General features: G+C 49.7%; 1 protein-coding gene and 1 long non-coding RNA gene across 3 annotated transcripts in view; one reads left to right on the forward strand and one right to left on the reverse strand.

The window, feature by feature from the left end:
- Positions 1-17,378, reverse strand: part of RAI1 (retinoic acid induced 1) — a 124,387-nt gene that overhangs the window by 58,021 nt on the left and 48,988 nt on the right. The gene's annotated exons all lie outside the window — the stretch shown is intronic.
- Positions 1,158-5,677, forward strand: LOC143827402 (uncharacterized). Its single transcript, XR_013227295.1, has 3 exons — positions 1,158-1,226; positions 3,359-3,533; positions 5,540-5,677. It is a non-coding gene; the product is annotated as an uncharacterized LOC143827402 (long non-coding RNA).

Consider the following 17,378-nt stretch of genomic DNA (forward strand, 5'->3'; position numbering starts at 1 on the left):
GAGAAAGACGGGGAGGTGTCTGTACTTAAGGCTGCCAACCTCCAGGTAAGGACAGGCAATCTCCTGCGACCACGAGAGATCTCCGGATGACAGGCAGCAGCTCCCCCGGAGAAAGCAGTGTTTTGGAGGATAGACTCTACGGAATTGGATTCTGCCCGAGGCTCCTCCCCTCCCCAAATATCACCCTCCCTAGGCTCTACTTCCAAATCCCCAGGAATGGCCCAAACCGAAGTTGGCAAGTGTCTCTATGCCCGACTAGTCCCATTATGCCTAAATGAAACCTCCATGGCCAATGGCAGCAGAGCTTGAAGGACCAGATAGCTGGTAACAAACAACAAGGGGGAATAGTCTCCATGGGGAGACTGTATGCTTCCCAGCAGCATCGGGCCGGCCCGCCGTCAAAAACAGATGGGCCGCGAGTCGGATCCAGCAGAGTCGCACTTGGCTTCGGCAACACCGCAACACGCCCAAGCCGTTTGCAGCATTTCAATTATTTGGTGAGGGGGGACGCTTTCCGTGAGAAAGCGCTTGAGCCTCTGGCTCAGAAGGATTGCCGAGCTGGGAGCAGAAATCCCAAGCTTTCTGCCAGCCAATTATGTTTTTCTTCTTCCCCCCACCTCAAAAACCTAAAGGTGGAGCAAGGGGTGAAGAAATATACATGCATGTGTACGTATAACCCTTTTCCTGCTCCCCACCTTTGCTCGTTCAACATGCAAGAATCCTGCCAGAACCTGAGCTTTGATCTTCTATCAATCCGAGTCCAAATGCACATCCATGCGCGAGCAGTGCTCCTTTCAAGAACAATGCCTTTCTTTCTTTAATGCAAGAGGCTTAAAGCCACCTGGTGTACCGTATGCCGTCTCTGGGAAGGAAATCTTTATGGGGGAAAGATGGAGCACCGAGCCTCCCACCGTTCTCCTGAGAGATCGTGGACTCCGCGGACTGCTGTAATGCACACCACGCACTGGTCCGAGCCGGTGACGCGGAGTCTCCCTTTAGATTTGATCATGAACTGGGTTTGGAGGCAGGATGACAAAGGACCCCTAGCTGGCAAATTTGGCTCCCGTTTGTCTGAAGCCCCTTTGGAATGCGGTTCGCGCCAAGCCCGTCGGCACGGTGGGTGGAGACCAAAACTGGTTTACCCGGTCTGTCTGATGGGAAGGTCTGGCCGAACGGGTGGGTTTCAGATTTCGGCTGCGGTGATCCAGAAGGGCCACGGATTCCGAGTAAGCCCCCCTGATCGGTTGAGGTTGCTATCGTGAGTGCCTGCTCGCGGGTTATTAAATAAACGGGATTAAAAATAAATAAATGAGAGCAGCAACAAGAAGTAAAGTCTCGCTCGCTCTGAGTCGCTTTGAACTTCACACTGCCAGAGGAAGGAGAAGTGTGAAACGAGATTAAGACGAGAGACGAGACCTTGCTGGTTTCGATTGGCACGTGCCCAGATAAGGGATCTGAACCATTGATAACCTAGTGAGGTAGAGGGCAAATGTTATCCTTCTCTAGAGGGTGGGGGGAGGGAAACGAGATGCATGAGTGAGGGGAAAAACGAGTTTTGAAAAAGGGATCACTGGTCACCGTGTGGGTACCCTTGGGCCTCGGACCAAAAGCCCGCATGATACGACAGCTTCAAATCTTTATCTTTACTCAGCCACCAAACCTGCTGGATGATCTTGGCACAGGTGAGATCTGAAGATAACCCAGAATTTATCCCGATCTCTCGACAACAGAGATCTGTTCCTCTGGAGAAAATGGCTGCTTTGGAGGGAGGACTCTTTGGTGTTTACCCTGCTGAGCACACTCCCCTCCCTAAGCCCCATCTATACCCCTGAAGATCCAGGAAATCCCTATCATAGAGGTGCCAACCCTATCATAGAATCATAGAGTTGGAAGGGACCTCTTGGCTCATCTGGTCCAACCCCCTAGTCATAAGCACTTTCTCTAACCAGAGATCCTTTCTGGAAAAGAGAGGCTAAAGTCTCTGGAAAACCAGCATGAGGGAGTGGTTCAGGCAGACGGTGAGGATCCGGCAGGCCCAGATCTGAACCCGCACCCTGCCATGGAAGCAGCTAGTGATTATCTCTCCAATTCTTCCCTAGCAGGATGGCTGCTGTCTGGATAAAACAGAGGAGACATTGTAAGCCCCTTTGGGCTCCCTCTAAAGACAAAAGCACCCTGATAAATAAATAACTAAATACAACCGAGCCAGCAGAGTGCATGAAAATGACATTCTTCTAGCACCTTTCACGAGCAGCTCAGACCTCCATAGATGGGCAGAAATCCTTCCTTGTTCTTTAGAGGCCCACAGAGACCCTAAGAAGCATGAGTCACTATGATTCTGTCTTCTCCCCTGACTGTAGCCACAAGCGAGAGGGGGCGAAAGGGAGTCAAATAGGGGGAATGAGCTCCTGCGAGGGGCACTGGACAACTTCAACCTCCGGGTCATCAAAACCTGGTCAGCCTCTCAGAAAAGGCTTTACATCACAGCTGACTGATGGTCACCCTGGAAGGATCTCAAGGGAAGAGACGCTCAAAAGAGGCTGCTCATTGGCTGCCTGGAACCCTGGAAGTCCTTGGGGGGTCTTCCATCTAAATGCTAGCCAGGGCCAACACAGCTTAGCTTCCAAGATCTAACGAGCTCAGGCTAATGTGAGCTATCTAGGGAAAGGTTTCCTAAATTCCCTGACAGGTAATTTGCTGTCAAGGTAAAGCAAAGGAGGGGAGAACAGGGCACAGAGCCGTGAGATCCCCAGGGGAAAGGCAGGCGGGGGAAAAAAGCAATCGACAGATAAAGTGACTTCGCAAGCCCTTGTGTCATTTTGTGATAAAATGGAGGCAGCGACAGGACAAAAGAGATGTCTGTGTCCCCCTCAAGGGTAACAAACCTGCATTGCTTTCAACTCATTGAAAAACTTGTGTCTGGGCTCACCCCAAGTTTATGCCTGCAGCTTGACTGACCCCACCCCGGAGGGTTATCACAGATCCCCTCTTGTCCTCTTCCTTTCCTGCGCTGATCTTCCTGTATCCTCCCTGGCACGTGTGAATACCAATTACGGCCCTGGCGAACGCTATGTCTGAAATGCGCAAATACAAAAGGCAATGCAAAAGGGGGAAAAAAAAGCCATCTCTTCCTAAAGAGGAAAGGTAACCATGGCTACCTGGGACCTCATTTCAAACTGCGTCGGCCGCAGGCTAAAAGGCAGCACTCCCCGATTGTCATCCACGCTTTTTGACGGAACGCTTTGAAAATGCTAAACCTCTGGAAACCATCTGGGAAGTAGGAGTGAAGGATGCAGGAGGGAGGGGGGGGCCGCGGCATTTTTTCGCAGAAAAAAAATGGTACTTATTTTGTTTGCAGGCAGCAGCGGGCTTCCCGTTTCGGCACCCAGGAACGAAAAGTATTAACGTGGAAGTTCAATTGCAGGAATTAACAACAACCACCACCACCCAAATCCCCCAAACTGCACCAACCTTCAGAATGCTCAAACTGCTCCTGGCTACAATTGCTTCCCTCAATCCCCAAGGAGGTGAAGGTGAGTGGGAGGGATAAGAACAGACATGAGCAGGAAAACAGGCTTCTGCTAAAAAAAAAAAAAAAAAATGGCCAGAAGGGTTTTCAGGTAACGCTGGCCAAATTATTCACGGGGGAATAAATTACTGCGCCATTTAGCCACCCCACCTTCCCCGGGATTCTAATTTTCACAAACCTATTGGTTGGCAGAGAGTTGTTTGCTAATTAGGTTGGAAAGACAGGTTTTCGGACCCCGGGGGAGCTGTTCGCAAACTGATTACCCGTCCTTATTAAGCGCTCGGCAAGAGGTCATTGCCATCAGATGCCGAGCTCAAACGGACAGGGGCTGCCGTCGCAGGGAGACGGGCTTGCTTGCTACCCTGTCTGACTGTCCGGAGGTAGGAAACAGTCTTTATTGGTTCGGTGGGCAGAGGCAGTGCCCGTTTCAGGACGAAAGGGTCCTACCCTCAACTATCCACTTGAACTGGCTCTAAAACATGCATGTCTTGGGATGAGATGTCCATGTTTAGCTATGGACATTCTGCAAGGTCAAAGGAGACACACCTGTGATCTGAGGCAGACCACAATGGTGCATCGTAGAGGGAGAACTAATTTTAGCATTTGTCGCGGATAGTCCTACAGAGGATCGCAGTCAATGTACACACTGACAAATACAAAGTGGTAGACGTGGGACTACTGAGTAGCTTTGCCCCAGAAATTCCAAAGTAGGAAAATTTCCCAGAAGGATTATATTGGGACCATTGTATACAAACAGAGGGGTCTTAAACCTTTTCCCCACTCACAATTTTCTTGACCTAAATAACCCGGGGAGGTGCTATACTTCCCTTTTGGAGAACAGAACATGTTTACCATATCCAGGTAAGGAGAGCTCCCAAAGGATAGAGTCTCCACTGGATCAGTACAGGGGGGGTCTTTGGTTGCAGAAGAAGGTGATCCTCCAGAATGCTTTCCCCTTTGCGTCTCCATTTTCTTCTGTGCTATTTGCTTTTTCACACCCTATTTGGTAGCTGGTGCAGAGCTGTGCATGTCCTCCCCTTCCACTGCTGGGTCTTGATGCTACCCCTGCAGTTTCCCACTGTTTCCTACACCTGCTTTGCTCTTACCCCTTCTGACTCAACCCTCCTCACCTAGAAGAACTTCTGCATGGATTCAGCCCCAAGTTAATTTGCACGTGGGCGAGTGGTGTTTGGATTTCCTACCTCAGGCACGGAAATTATTCGAGTCAGTCTTGATGCTAAATGGATTTGCGTCAAATGCCTTCAGTGTGCATGCAGGGGGGGGGAGCAATGCTCTGTTGTGGGGCGACGTGCTCGGAATGCAGAAAGTTCGACTAGCAGCATCTTCCGTTAGGAAGGGACTCAGTTATCAGGTCTGGAAAGCTGCCACCAGTTTAAGGAGGGTCAGTTAGTCACAGGCTTGTTTGCCTCATTATAAGACAGTCCTTCAAAGCCTTAAATGAGCTAAGCGGTAGGACACATAGTTGGCTCTTGCATAGGTTGAAAATGATCATGCCCAAAAAGTTCTGGGCCCATAACCTTGAAGAAAATAACCTTGAAAAGCTGCAGCCAGTCAGACTAGATAGTAGCAAGCTCTGCCAAGTAGATGAGGCTGAGAGAGCTCTGAGACAACTGAGATTAGCCCAAGCTCACCCAGCTGGCTGCATGTGGGGAAGGAGTGGGGAATCAAATCTGGTTCTCCATATTACAGGCTGCTGCTCTTAACAACTACATCATGCTGGCAATGGAAAGGGCATCCCTTGTCTCCATTTCCCAAACAGTCAGGGCAGCAACAACCCCACATGTCTATCTGGGTGCACATCACTTTCCAAAAAAGCCAGAGGTCATGATCACAGATCATTTGTGGTGAGATTATCCCAGCCCGTGGAGCCCAAAAAACTAGACCAGAGAGAGCTCTGATCTCATCTGCAAAGCCATTTCTACACATCCTTAAACTGAATGTGATTAGCAATAAAAGTGACAACATTTGCATAATTTATTCTGCTTGCAGAAATGAAGCCCCTGTCTTGCAGAACGGCAGTTGTTAGAAAGACCCTAAGCCATTTCATGAACTACTTGTTTCTCACATGACTAAAATAATTTATTGCATTACTTCCTCTGTGTGAGCCCAATATGAAAGCAATACTGGCAAGAACACACGTGAAGAGGAGCTGTTTTTGATATCTCACTTTTCCCTGCTGAAGGAGTCCCACGGCAGTGTACAAACACCTTTGCCTTCCTCTTCCCACAACAGAACCCTGTGAGGTACGTGGGTCAGAGAGAGCTCTGAGAGAACTGATCTGTGAGAACAACTCTAAGACAACTGTGACTGGCCCAAGGACACCCAGCTGCCTGCATGTGGCTGAGCAGGCAATCAAACCCAGATCTCCAGATTAGAGTCTGCCGCTTTTAACCATTACACCATGCTGGCTCACTACACCATGCATAGGATACGACAACATGTGTCATTTTTGCTCTAGTGAACTTTGAGGCCCTGCCCTAGAGGGCTCAGGCTAGCCTGATCTCACCAGATCTTGGAAGCTAAGCAGGGTCACTCCTGGTTTGTACTTGGATGGGAGACTCCCAAGGGAGCCCAAGGGTTGCTACATGGAGGGTGACAATGGCAAGCCACATCCATCCATCTTTTGCCTTGAAAACCCTACGGGGGCACCATAAATCGGCTGCAACCTGACAGTACTTTACGCAGACAAAAGGACTATTATTGTTCATCCCTACCTATTGTACACGGTATTCGTTTTTTGCTCCAACAATAAAACCGCATCAAACGATTGTTCTTTTGGTTAAAAATATACCAGGAAAACCTTATCTAAGTGACTGTATGTTGCTAATGGTTCACAACGATTCTCACCAGCGGCACCTTGTGAGAGGACAGGTCAAGCTTATAAAGAGTGCGAGTGCTCACCGCGTGAGTGTTTGAATCCATGTACATGACAGAGTGGACGTACCCACCCTCTAACAATGGTCCTGGAATTGTCTCCCCCATGTATCGCCTTTTAGATTACTTGGGCTTCTCTCCAGAGTGGGATTCATTCATTACGAGTCCTCCATTGGTCCATTCTTTCATTTCTGAGTTTTGTTCAGAGCTATGTAGGTAAAGCTTGCCATGGTTTTTGAGTACATTTTCATCCCCCCCCCCCCACAGTACCACTTCATCCTGATGCAAGTGTGCACAGTGAGAAACAGGACCCTCCCTCCCCCAAAAAATCTTCATCGGATTTATTATCCAAATTTGCCCTGACCTGGATGGCCCAGCCTAGCCCAGTATTGTCAGATTTCAGTCGCTAAGCAAGAGCAGGTCTGGTCAGTTAGGACTCCAATTCCAGCGTTACAATGCAGTGGTGGGCAATAGCAAATCACCATATGTCTCCTTCCTTGACTAGACTAACCCAATCTTGTCAGATCACGGAAGTTAAGCAGGATCAGCCCTGGTTAGTCTTTGGATGGGAGACCACTGCGGAAGTCCTGGGCTGCATCTTTTGCTGTTGAGTAATGGCTAAAAGAATGAATGGGCATCGAGTAGGACTACAACGCTGCTAAGCGGCCTTTGTCAGCCCCCTCTCAGCTGCCCATCTACACAAAAGCAATATTAATTTTGGCATACCGCACTGGGATAGAAGGCCAAATGTCACTGCATCTCAGATGGAAGCATGGCCAGTACTTGGGTGGAGGGCCACCAGGGAAGGCTCTGCAGAGGAAGGCCATCGTCACCCCTCTGTTCATCTCTAGACTTGGAAACCCAACGGGGTAGTGGCAAGTCAGCTGCAACCTGATGGCCCTTTCTACCACTACAGAAGGGAGAAGGATGTAGTCCAGCCTGACCTCAGCAGGTCTCAAAAGCTAAGCAATGTCAGTTTTTTTATGAGAGACCACCAAGGAAGGCTCTGCAGAGGAAAGCAATGGCCAACCACCTCTGCTTCTCACTTGCCTTGAAAGCCTCTTATTGGGGGGGGTTACTATTGATAACGCACATGTACATATGTCATGCACAAGCCTTCGATGCATGAACAGCACTGAAATTGCAACATACATGATAAGTCTCATATACTCGGCGCAGGTAATACGGAATGAGGACTGTACCTTGTGAACATGGATCTCGAAGCATTCAAGATCATAATCTCTCCTTCACAAACAATATCCGCGCATGCAGCTCCACAGCTCTCTGGTCCCCTCCCTCCTTTCAATTCCTTAAACACGAGACAGCAGGGATCAAATGGGTTTGCTGCAGGCATTCGGAATCCTCCCCAAGCACGAGCTCACTCCCCCCCCCCCTCTCCCAAATACGATTTGCCTTGCCACCCTGAAGGACAATCCCTTCCGCCTCGTCCTCGATAATCTTTGGCTCGCAGGTAAACGCTGACAGCTGTTCCTCCAAAATATCCTTCCCCCCCTTCCCCTAAATCTTCGCGAGAGCAACGCAGGCTATTACCAGACAGAAAGCTCGCTCTAAGGAGAGGCAATTACAGACAGAAAGATATAGATTACCCCCCAGCCACGGCACAAAAAGAAAGTATTAAAAAACCTCCTGGGGTGGTCCCCCCTACGGAGACAGCATTGATCCCCTCCCTCTCCTCGCCAGGAAAAATGGTGAACAAGGGACTCTCTCTTATTAACGGGGCAATCTCCCGAGAATCTTTAGACGAGAAAGGTGATGGGGTCCGGAAGCCGGAGTCATTAGAAACCGGGTAACTAAGGTAACCCGAGGAATCTAATTTTCTTTTGCTTTAATGTCTGTCTCTTTCTTTCCAGCCGTCAGCCTCAGCCCTTCAGGTTGGCGAGACGCAGCTCAAAGGCTTGCTCTTTTCTCCGCTTTCGGATCTGCACAGCGCTGAGGCGTGACTGCGGGACGGCTTTTGATCGGGGTAAGCCGGACCGATGGGCTTTCCCCGCGCGACGGGAAGGGTGCGGGATTTGACAGGGTCGTCCAAAGGACCCTTTTCTTTCCTGGAAGTAAACCCTATGCTTGGTGCTTGCTCCCAAGTAGACCGACAAAGACTTCCTCCCTTAGACAGGCAAAGTACCCCTAAGACCGGTCTTGCTTTAGGATGTTTAGGGCTGATCCTGCGTTGAGCAGGGGGTTGGACTAGATGGCCTGTGTGGCCCCTTCCAACTCTATGATTCTATGATCCTGCGTTGAGCAGGGGGTTGGACTAGATGGCCTGTATGGCCCCTTCCAACTCTATGATTCTATGATTCTATGATCCTGCGTTGAGCAGGGGGTTGGACTAGATGGCCTGTATGGCCCCTTCCAACTCTATGATTCTATGATTCTATGATCCTGCGTTGAGCAGGGGGTTGGACTAGATGGCCTCTATGGCCCCTTCCAACTCTATGATTCTATGATTCTATGACCTCTCCTTTCCCGTCATCGACAGCTGTTTTCAATAATCCTCTGTTGGGGTCCCGACCAAGAAAACCGAGTTAGACTCTCGATTTTCATCAATTTCTTCTTAGTCTCTGGCTTTTTTCAGCACCCACAAGCTAAATAAATTTTCGTTTCTGCGGTGTCAAACGTATCTGCCGAAACTGCAGGTTCTCTACCTTTTCAGGTTCTCTACCTTTTCAGACACACAACCGATATTGTGTAGGTGGTTTATACACCAAAGGTACGCATAACACTTGTTTACTGATGCATTAGTAATGCTGGAAGGCGTGTGCGTTTTTACGGCAAGAGTTTGGGGTGAGGAGATGGCGGGTAGCATAAAAAAGGAAGGGATTGTGGGTCCTGCAAAACCGAAATGGATTTTCAGGTCAAAGAGGCAAGGATTGAGAAATTCAAAACCGTCTCTCCCTTACAAAGGACAGCCAGCCTTCTGCCGAATTGGCCAAGAGGCCCGAAGCACCCTCCCTCTTTCAGGACCTCTGGCGAATGAGGGAAAGGGCACCGAGATGACTGACAAGCACTTAGTGCTTCTGTTCTAAGTCGTGAAAAGCCTGTCATTCTGAGGGGTGGCGGATGTACAAAGGAAGCACTTGAATGATGCATAGAGCCCCGGCATGTACGTGAGCGCATGGGCGCATGCGCAATGCTTTTGCCTGCCTCTGTCCGCATCTCTGAAAGTCCCCAGCTTTTCTCATATGTTTTGAATGAATTGCACTGATTTCCTTCTAAACCAGAAGAACTCCTTTTGGGGTGGGGGCTTAATACTCCATACACCTATCCCCTCTCCCAGAGTCCTCTCTGGCCAAACATTTTTTTGACAATCGTGGGCAAGATAAGCTTAATGGATGCCGTTAAGGCGCAGCGCATGTCAGGTCAGCAAACTGGATCAACAAAATCAGTTCTAGACCTTAACTCAGAACCCAAACACCAAATCCTAACCCGAACCTGAAACATTAACCCCTAACAATGCTCCCCATCCGTGAACCCTTCGGTTCCTTCAAGCAACATTTCTGGCTATGGCTTCCACAAATTCTCCAATCCACATATACTCCATTTCGGGGGGGTACCGCATGGTGTGCACTGAAATCCCAGGTGCGAGCCTTGGAGAGAGAAGGGATATATATCCTCAAGCCCAGGTCTCGATGCCAAGCGACCCCAGGGACTGCGGGTACGTGGGTAAAAGAAGCGGTGTGCATTGCTCCTGATACGACAGACAGGAGGCAAAATATCTCGTACTTCCTCACACTTCCTTAAACTTCCACCCCACCTTGCCGTCAAGACTCCATGCCCCACTTCTCTCCAGGTGTCCCCCGGCGGGTCCCTCTCCCAACTCCCGTAGCTGACCACTGCGTGAACGAGAGACTGGGTTTCCGTTTGCACCCGACCTTCGTTTTACCCCACTTCCCTAGCGCTGACCTGTTGTGTCCTGCCTCCTCCCCGGCCCCCGGCTGTGCTTCTGCTTTCTCAAGGCATCACGCGCGGCTCCTTCCCTCTTTGCGCGATTACTACAGGAAGAGCCTGGAACGCTGCAGCAACACTCGCTGTTCAGCCTCTCTACAAATCAGGGTCAGCCAGCAGTGCTGTTAGACAGAGTCTCTCCGTACGTGCGTCTGATCTTAATGGCTTCCTGAGCATGCTGAAGCGGGGGGAGGGGATGTGGAAGAGAGCAGCGCGGCTGAGGAGAGGCTCTTTCCAGCTGCCAATCCTGATGCTGCCATCGGCCTGCCCGGCCCCACCCGCAACCATTGCTGGCTCTGGGAGGAGCGGCCGGGATTGGTCCACTCATCTGTTTAGTCCACCATCTTGGTTTCCCAGAAGTCCTTGGGAAGCTCACAGAGCCTGTGCCCCACACAGGTGACTTCCGAAACACATGGAAGGTCCATCTGACAGCAGCGGCAAATAGTTGTCAGTGGAACTACTCTCTTCCACGAACAAGAATGATGGGTGGTTAAAGCCCGGCACCATAACAACATAATCAATAATAAAAAACATACTTTATTATTCTTATAATAACTCAGAGGTTTGGTGTCACTGAATGTGGAGGTTCCCCTCTGCCACCATGGCTGATAGACTTATTTTCCATGTATCTATCTAATCCCCTATTCAAGGTGTTCGTTCATATGGCTGTCACCACATCCTCCGGCAGTAATTTCTGCATTTTAATCACTCACAGTGTAAAGTGGCATTTCCTTTGGTGCATCGTGAACCTACTGTCCCATTACCTTCATTGGATGTCTCCGAGTTCTAGATTTTTGGAAGGGGAGAGAAAATTCCTCTGTCAGCTCTCTCCACTCCATGCATAATTTTATAAAACTCTTTCACAACCCCCCCCCTCCCTCCCCAGTTGTCTCTTTTCTAAACAGAAAAGTCCCAGATTCTCTCCTACTAGGTAAAGTTTTCCAACCTCTTCCACATCTGGTTGTCTTCCTCTGTACTTTCCCCCTTTGTAATGTCCTTTTGGAGAAGCAGAATTGCACAGAGCTGGAAGAGACCACCGAGGGCCATCCAGTCCAGCTCCCCACCTTGTCGGGGACTTAAAAATCACACACACCTGACAGGTGCTCATCCAGTCTCCTCCTTAAAAACTCCCAACAGACTCCACCACCTTCTGAAGCAGAGTATTCCATCACGAACAGCCTACCATCAGAGACTCCTTTCTAATATTTACATGGAACCTCCTTTCCATAATCTGAACCTAACACTCCTAGCCCTTGTCTCTAAAGCAGCAGTAAACAAGCCAGCCTTCTCTTTGACATGTCTCCCTTTGACGTAGTTCAACACAGCTATCCCATCACCCATGGCCTGCCTCTTCTCCAAGCTGCACAGACCCAACTCTCTCCATCTATCCTTGTAAGGGCTGGATCCCAACCCCTCAGCCATCCTAGTCGCCCTTCTCTGAACAGGTCCCAACTTGTTGATATACTCCTTGAACTGCGGCATCCCAAAGTAGACACAATATATTGTTGTTGTTGTTGGATTTATTGCCCGCCAATATCAGCAAATCCATCTCGCGGGGGGTTACCTATGATAAAACCCCCACAAATAAAAAATAAAAAATTAAAATTCTATTCAACCCCCTCAATAAAACTGATAACAACAACCCAATGGCAAGTCCCGACCTTCATTCCCCCAAATCCAATAACCCCTGTGACTCGGAGGAGAATTAAGGGGGTGCTGACAATCCAGGTACATAGAAGACTGAGCTAACCTGTCCTGGAGGGGCCTCTCTGATCTTCTGCACCTGGGCCTCAATCAAAGACCTGTCAGAAGAGCTCCGTCTTGCAGGCCCTATGGATTCCCCATGAGGTCTAGCCAAGGTGGAATAAAGTGATTGTACGACTTCCCTTCCTCTAGACTCTATGCTCCTAGCAATGCAGCCTAGTAGCGTATTAGCCTTCTTCGCTGCTGTATCACACTCTTGGCTCATCTTCAACAGATTGACCACCAGAGAGACGGTGACCAGAGCTGGACACTGAATTCCAGATGAGGTTGCGCTACAGATCTAGGCAGGAATGTTACAATATCGTCCATGAGCGGAACGGTCGACACCAGCAATGGTACCGAAACCCAAACTTTGCCCCCGGCCTCTGCCGGCTTGTTTTCAATTAAATGCCTGCCAAGAACCTTCCTCAACGGCTGAGGTGGTCCCATAATCCCCCAGGTCCCTCGATGGGTGATGGGCCGTTAATGTCAGGTAACAGGCGAGGGAGGAAGGCTTCGGAAGGGGGGTGAAACATATAAATACATCTGATGTCGTCTGGAGTTGTTGCTGACTTCACCTTCACAGCTGCCAACGTGGTTACAAGTTTGCCGAGTCTATTTTTAGCCCGCTTGTCTCCCTCCCTCCCTCCCTCTCATTTTGCCTCATACAGCTACTCCGTCGTAAGACAGGAAACGCTGATGAGGTTGCTCAAAAAACGGCTCTCGCCTTGCCCGCCCCTCAAACGCACACACACAGATAGATGGAATGCCAGCATCCGAAAACACAACGACATCCCCCATTGTCTTCCCACAAGACCCTTCCGTTCGCCTCCTCGTATTCTCGCCTCTGCCGCTCGGTCAGTGCCGGGTCACGAGAAGGAAATGATTGCAGAGAGACCTCTCGTCTTCGCAAAAGATGGCGTCACCCATGGAATATTGAGCACTGCCCTAGTAACACACACACACCCCAATCTCAAACATTTCTGGTCGAGGGGTGCAGACCACACTCCCCAGGTCCCCAGCGGAAGCAGCAGTCCTCAGTGCAGGGCCACTGCACTCACCAAGAACTTCTCTGGTGCCCACCAAGCGTTTTTTAGAAAGTAGGTGGGGCTTTTCTCCAGAAAGGCTTCCGGATCGAATCCTGGAGAGTTCTGATTGGCTGTGCTTTGGCAGCCGTGGCAGCCATTTTGGGGTTGCAGCTAGGATGTGGTGACAGAATTCCAAAACTGTGCACAGGGAAGAAAATGTTGGGGGCTTCTGCTCGAAGGAATGCTGTTGCACAACACCGGGACCACCCCGAGACAAATCAGGGGCTGTTCTAACAAATTATCAGAAGGGTGCACTAAGGAGAGCCAGCGTGGTGTTGTGGTTAAGAGCGGCGTACTCTAATCTGGAGAACCGGGTTCATTTCTCCAGTTCTCCACAAGCAGCCAGCAAGGTGACCTTGGACTAGTCACAGAGCTGTTCTCATGTGGCAGTTTTCTCAAAGCTCTCTCAACCCTGTTTACCTCACAGGGTATCTGTTGTAGGGCAAGGAAGGGAAAGATGTTTGTAAGTGAAAAGCAGGGTAGTGAAAAGCAGGGTATAAAAAAACAGCTCTTCTACTAAGAAAATATTGGTCGGAGGTCACATAGGTGCATTGTGGGAGAAGGGCAGTATCTAAATTATTAATAATATTAACACTCCATAACAACAACTACTACTACTACTACTACTACTACTACTACTACTACTACTACTACTATTGAGTATTCCTTATAGGCAGGACAGGCTTTATATGTTAGAGCCTGAGCTTTGAACAATCATAAGCGACCTAGCAGCTGCCTTTTCACGATATCTAAAGTTTTTGAATAGCTACATGTGTTTATGTGGACAACAGTCTAGAAACTGCTGTCCTGTGGAATAAGCATTGCTTGGATGCCTAAGAAAACATGCTAATTTATTTCCTAAGCCAAGCTGGGAAAGGTACATTTTTGTGATAGCCTATAACTATTTTTCTAATAACATAAACCCCTTTGCTGAGTAACCTAGAGCTTTAAAATGTCCTCCCGTCTAACTCCATTCTGGCAAGGGTTTTATTTTTTTTAGAAACAGGTGAAAAGCCTTCCGTTTGAGATGACTAAGTTAGTTTTCCTGGTTCTTCTTATCCCCATCTGCTGGGGTCATTCTTACTTAGCATTCCCTGCATCGTACGGGTAGGAACTTAGACCTCAAAAGCCCCTTTCAATTCTATCATTAAAGTATATTTTCATTCTTGATATACGTTGCGGAGATATATTGGAAAGGCGGGTTACCTATTTGGCAAATATTCACTTGTGCATGATAGCTAAGTAGAACCTCCATGTTCAGGGTCACTGCATCTCCATGCGCCAAGGTCGCACAACAGAGAGGAAGGCTTCGTCTCTACCACTGCATAGTGCAGGGGGTTGGACTAGATGACCCATGAGGTCCCTTCCAACTCTATGATTCTATGATTCTATGATTCTATGATTCTTATCAACCATGTTGTTCTCGTAATGCAAACAGATTTTAAAATGTTTACCATCTTTTAATTATTGTTTTACTGTGATAGTGATGTAGACCACCCTGAGCCCTCAGGGAAGGGTGGGATAGAAATGAGAAAACAAAAAAACAAATAACCCCCCGGACACTGACTGCTGCAAGAGAAAAGACACCAAATCAGATGTGTCCCAGCCTGCTCAAGCAAGGCAATTCTGTCTTTTATATATATTTAATCATTGACGTTTATATAAATACCTTGGATTTTGTGTCATCAGCCATTGAGGAATGAAACAATGAACGAGCTACTCAACAACAAACCTGGACAAACAAGATATGTGTTATTTAGGACCGGTGCCGATATGACATCCGCCAGGTTGAGCAGAGATTCCCCAAAAAATCCCTTGTCAACGCCGGCAACTCGGTCCCCCTACCCCTACCCGAGACAGACCGCCTCCTTGTCTGCCTCCCCCCCAAATTCACCTTGGGAATCCGCTGCACTTCAACAGACAGCCGTGCAAAGTGGCGAGTGATATACGGCCTGCCAGAACATCGACACCTTGTTTCTGACGCCTTGATTGGACCTTATCAGTCATCCTCGGCCTCCAAGGGGGGCGCCGCGGTGGCGTCGCCAGCCTCTCTTGATTGTAATTTTATGTAATTGCCGCTCCTCTCCCGCCACACGGGCGCAGAGACAGAGCTTCTGTTTGGAAACATTTAAAGAGGGGGCACATTCCTCATAGCAATCATAATTCTAATAAAAGGATGGGATGTCGCGAATCTATCCATACCGGTGGGGTAAGGAAACCCCTTTCGCCTTGCCTCGGCAGCGGCAGGGAAAGGAGGAGGAGGGGAGGCAGCTGACAGATCCCGCTGCGGCTGTGCCCTCGCTTGAGTTATGAGATCATTTGCCAACCTGTGGAATCTATAAATCCACGCTCCCCCTTGGCCCATTACGCCCGGCTCCGATTGTGTCATGCTTTCTCGGACTCCCTTCCCTCGCTTGTTCGAGCAAATCGCTGAGGCCGAAATTTTCAATTAAGAAAGAGGAATAATTACCGGCAGGGCTCCGGGTTTTTGACTGTAAGGGTAACCGTAGTGGCGTGCCCCAGCATTCCCTGCTTGCATCCAAACTCTCTAGGACCACTGTTAATACCATACTTATCGTCAACTCATACCCAAATTGCAATGCAAGGACGCTCAAAGCCAGTGAGAATCTGAGGTGGCTTGAGATCATCTTTCTCTAGGGAGCATTCCTGGGTGGTCCCCCATCCAAGGGGTGACCCTGCTTAGCTTCCAAGATCTCATGAGAGACTTATGGTAAGTCCAGCAAGGGGTTTTCAAGGCAAGTGAGAAGTAGAGGAAATTCACCATTGTCTTCCTCAACAAAGTCTTCCTTGGTGACCTCCCATTCAAGCACCAACTGGTGATAGGCTAATGGCAACCCCAGAGAGGGGCAGAGGTAGTTGGCCATTGCCTTCCTCTGCAGAGTCTTACTTGAAGGTCCTCCATCCAAATACTGACCCTCCTAAGCTTCTGCAATCCATAATAGGGCATCATTACCAAAGACGATAAGATGATGATCAACTCTGTACAAGGTGGTCCCTCCCCTGGGCTGACCCAAGATATTCTGCTAAGGGGCTTCTCGCACGACCAACGAGCTGAGCGCAAACGCCTCTCACCAGGGGAGGCACCGCGGCTCGGCCGTCAAACAGCTGCCCGACCCGCAGAAGTCCCCAGGTTCGACCCCCAGCATTTCCCGTCAATATGTGCAGGTAATATAACTAGGTAATTGCAAATCAGGTGACAGGCAGGAACTGGACCTGAGACAATGCGGAGTTACCGCAAGTCCAAGTAGACAGCATTGACCTTTGTGGCAGGCGACAATAAACGACCCCTGTTTGTCTCTCGCCCTGACACGGCTGGCCCCGACCAGCTCGGATCTTGTCAGATCTCAGGAGCCACGCAGCTAATTCTTGGATGGGAGATCACTGAGTAAGTGCAGAGTTGCTACGCAGAGGGAGGCAGGGGCAAGCCCCCTCTGCTTGTCTCTTGCCCAAGTCGCCTGCCCTCCGAAAAAGGACTGGTGGCAAGCCGGCGCTCTTCCAACCCCCCCAACCCCCCTCCGCAGGATGTGATTTTCTGACAGACGCTTCAGAGGGCTCTAGATAGATCCATCCCCCCTGCGGTTAAGAGCCGGCCCACCCTCCTCGCCGCCCTCCTCTTCCAAATTATAATTTATGACCCTCTGACCCTCCCCTCCTTCTAAATCAAGCCGATCAATAGAGGAATCAGACAATCCTTTTAAGAAAGCAGCTCATCTGTTGGCTTCCGGCTAATGATCCCCGGCCTTCTCACCGGCCCGGCTGTCTAGCGGCTCAGACAGATGGAAACGGGGGAGGGGGAGGGGAGGAAATGGAAAAAGGGAAAGGAAGAAGATCAAGGCCGCAGGAACGGTGCTTTCAATTGCATTCCCTGGCGGACGGCACTGCAGATCTCTGTTGTTCAGCCGACACTGACGCTGCTCCTTTCCAGAAAACCATGGCCCTGGTTCTTCCCCCGGTGGATTTTGCCCTGTTTCAACTGGCTCCGCACCGCCTTCTCTCCAATGCCAACTGGCAAGCTCCATCTCGCCTGAGAACGCTCCATCCGACAGCGTCACCTCCCCATCAAAATCTCGGCCCTGCCGAATAACCCGGTTCCTTCCTGCCCCTCCTGCACCCCTCCTTCCCGGATGCCTCCGGGGAAT

Source organism: Paroedura picta, chromosome 17, assembly GCF_049243985.1.
Source record: "Paroedura picta isolate Pp20150507F chromosome 17, Ppicta_v3.0, whole genome shotgun sequence".
Classification (NCBI taxonomy): domain Eukaryota; kingdom Metazoa; phylum Chordata; class Lepidosauria; order Squamata; family Gekkonidae; genus Paroedura; species Paroedura picta.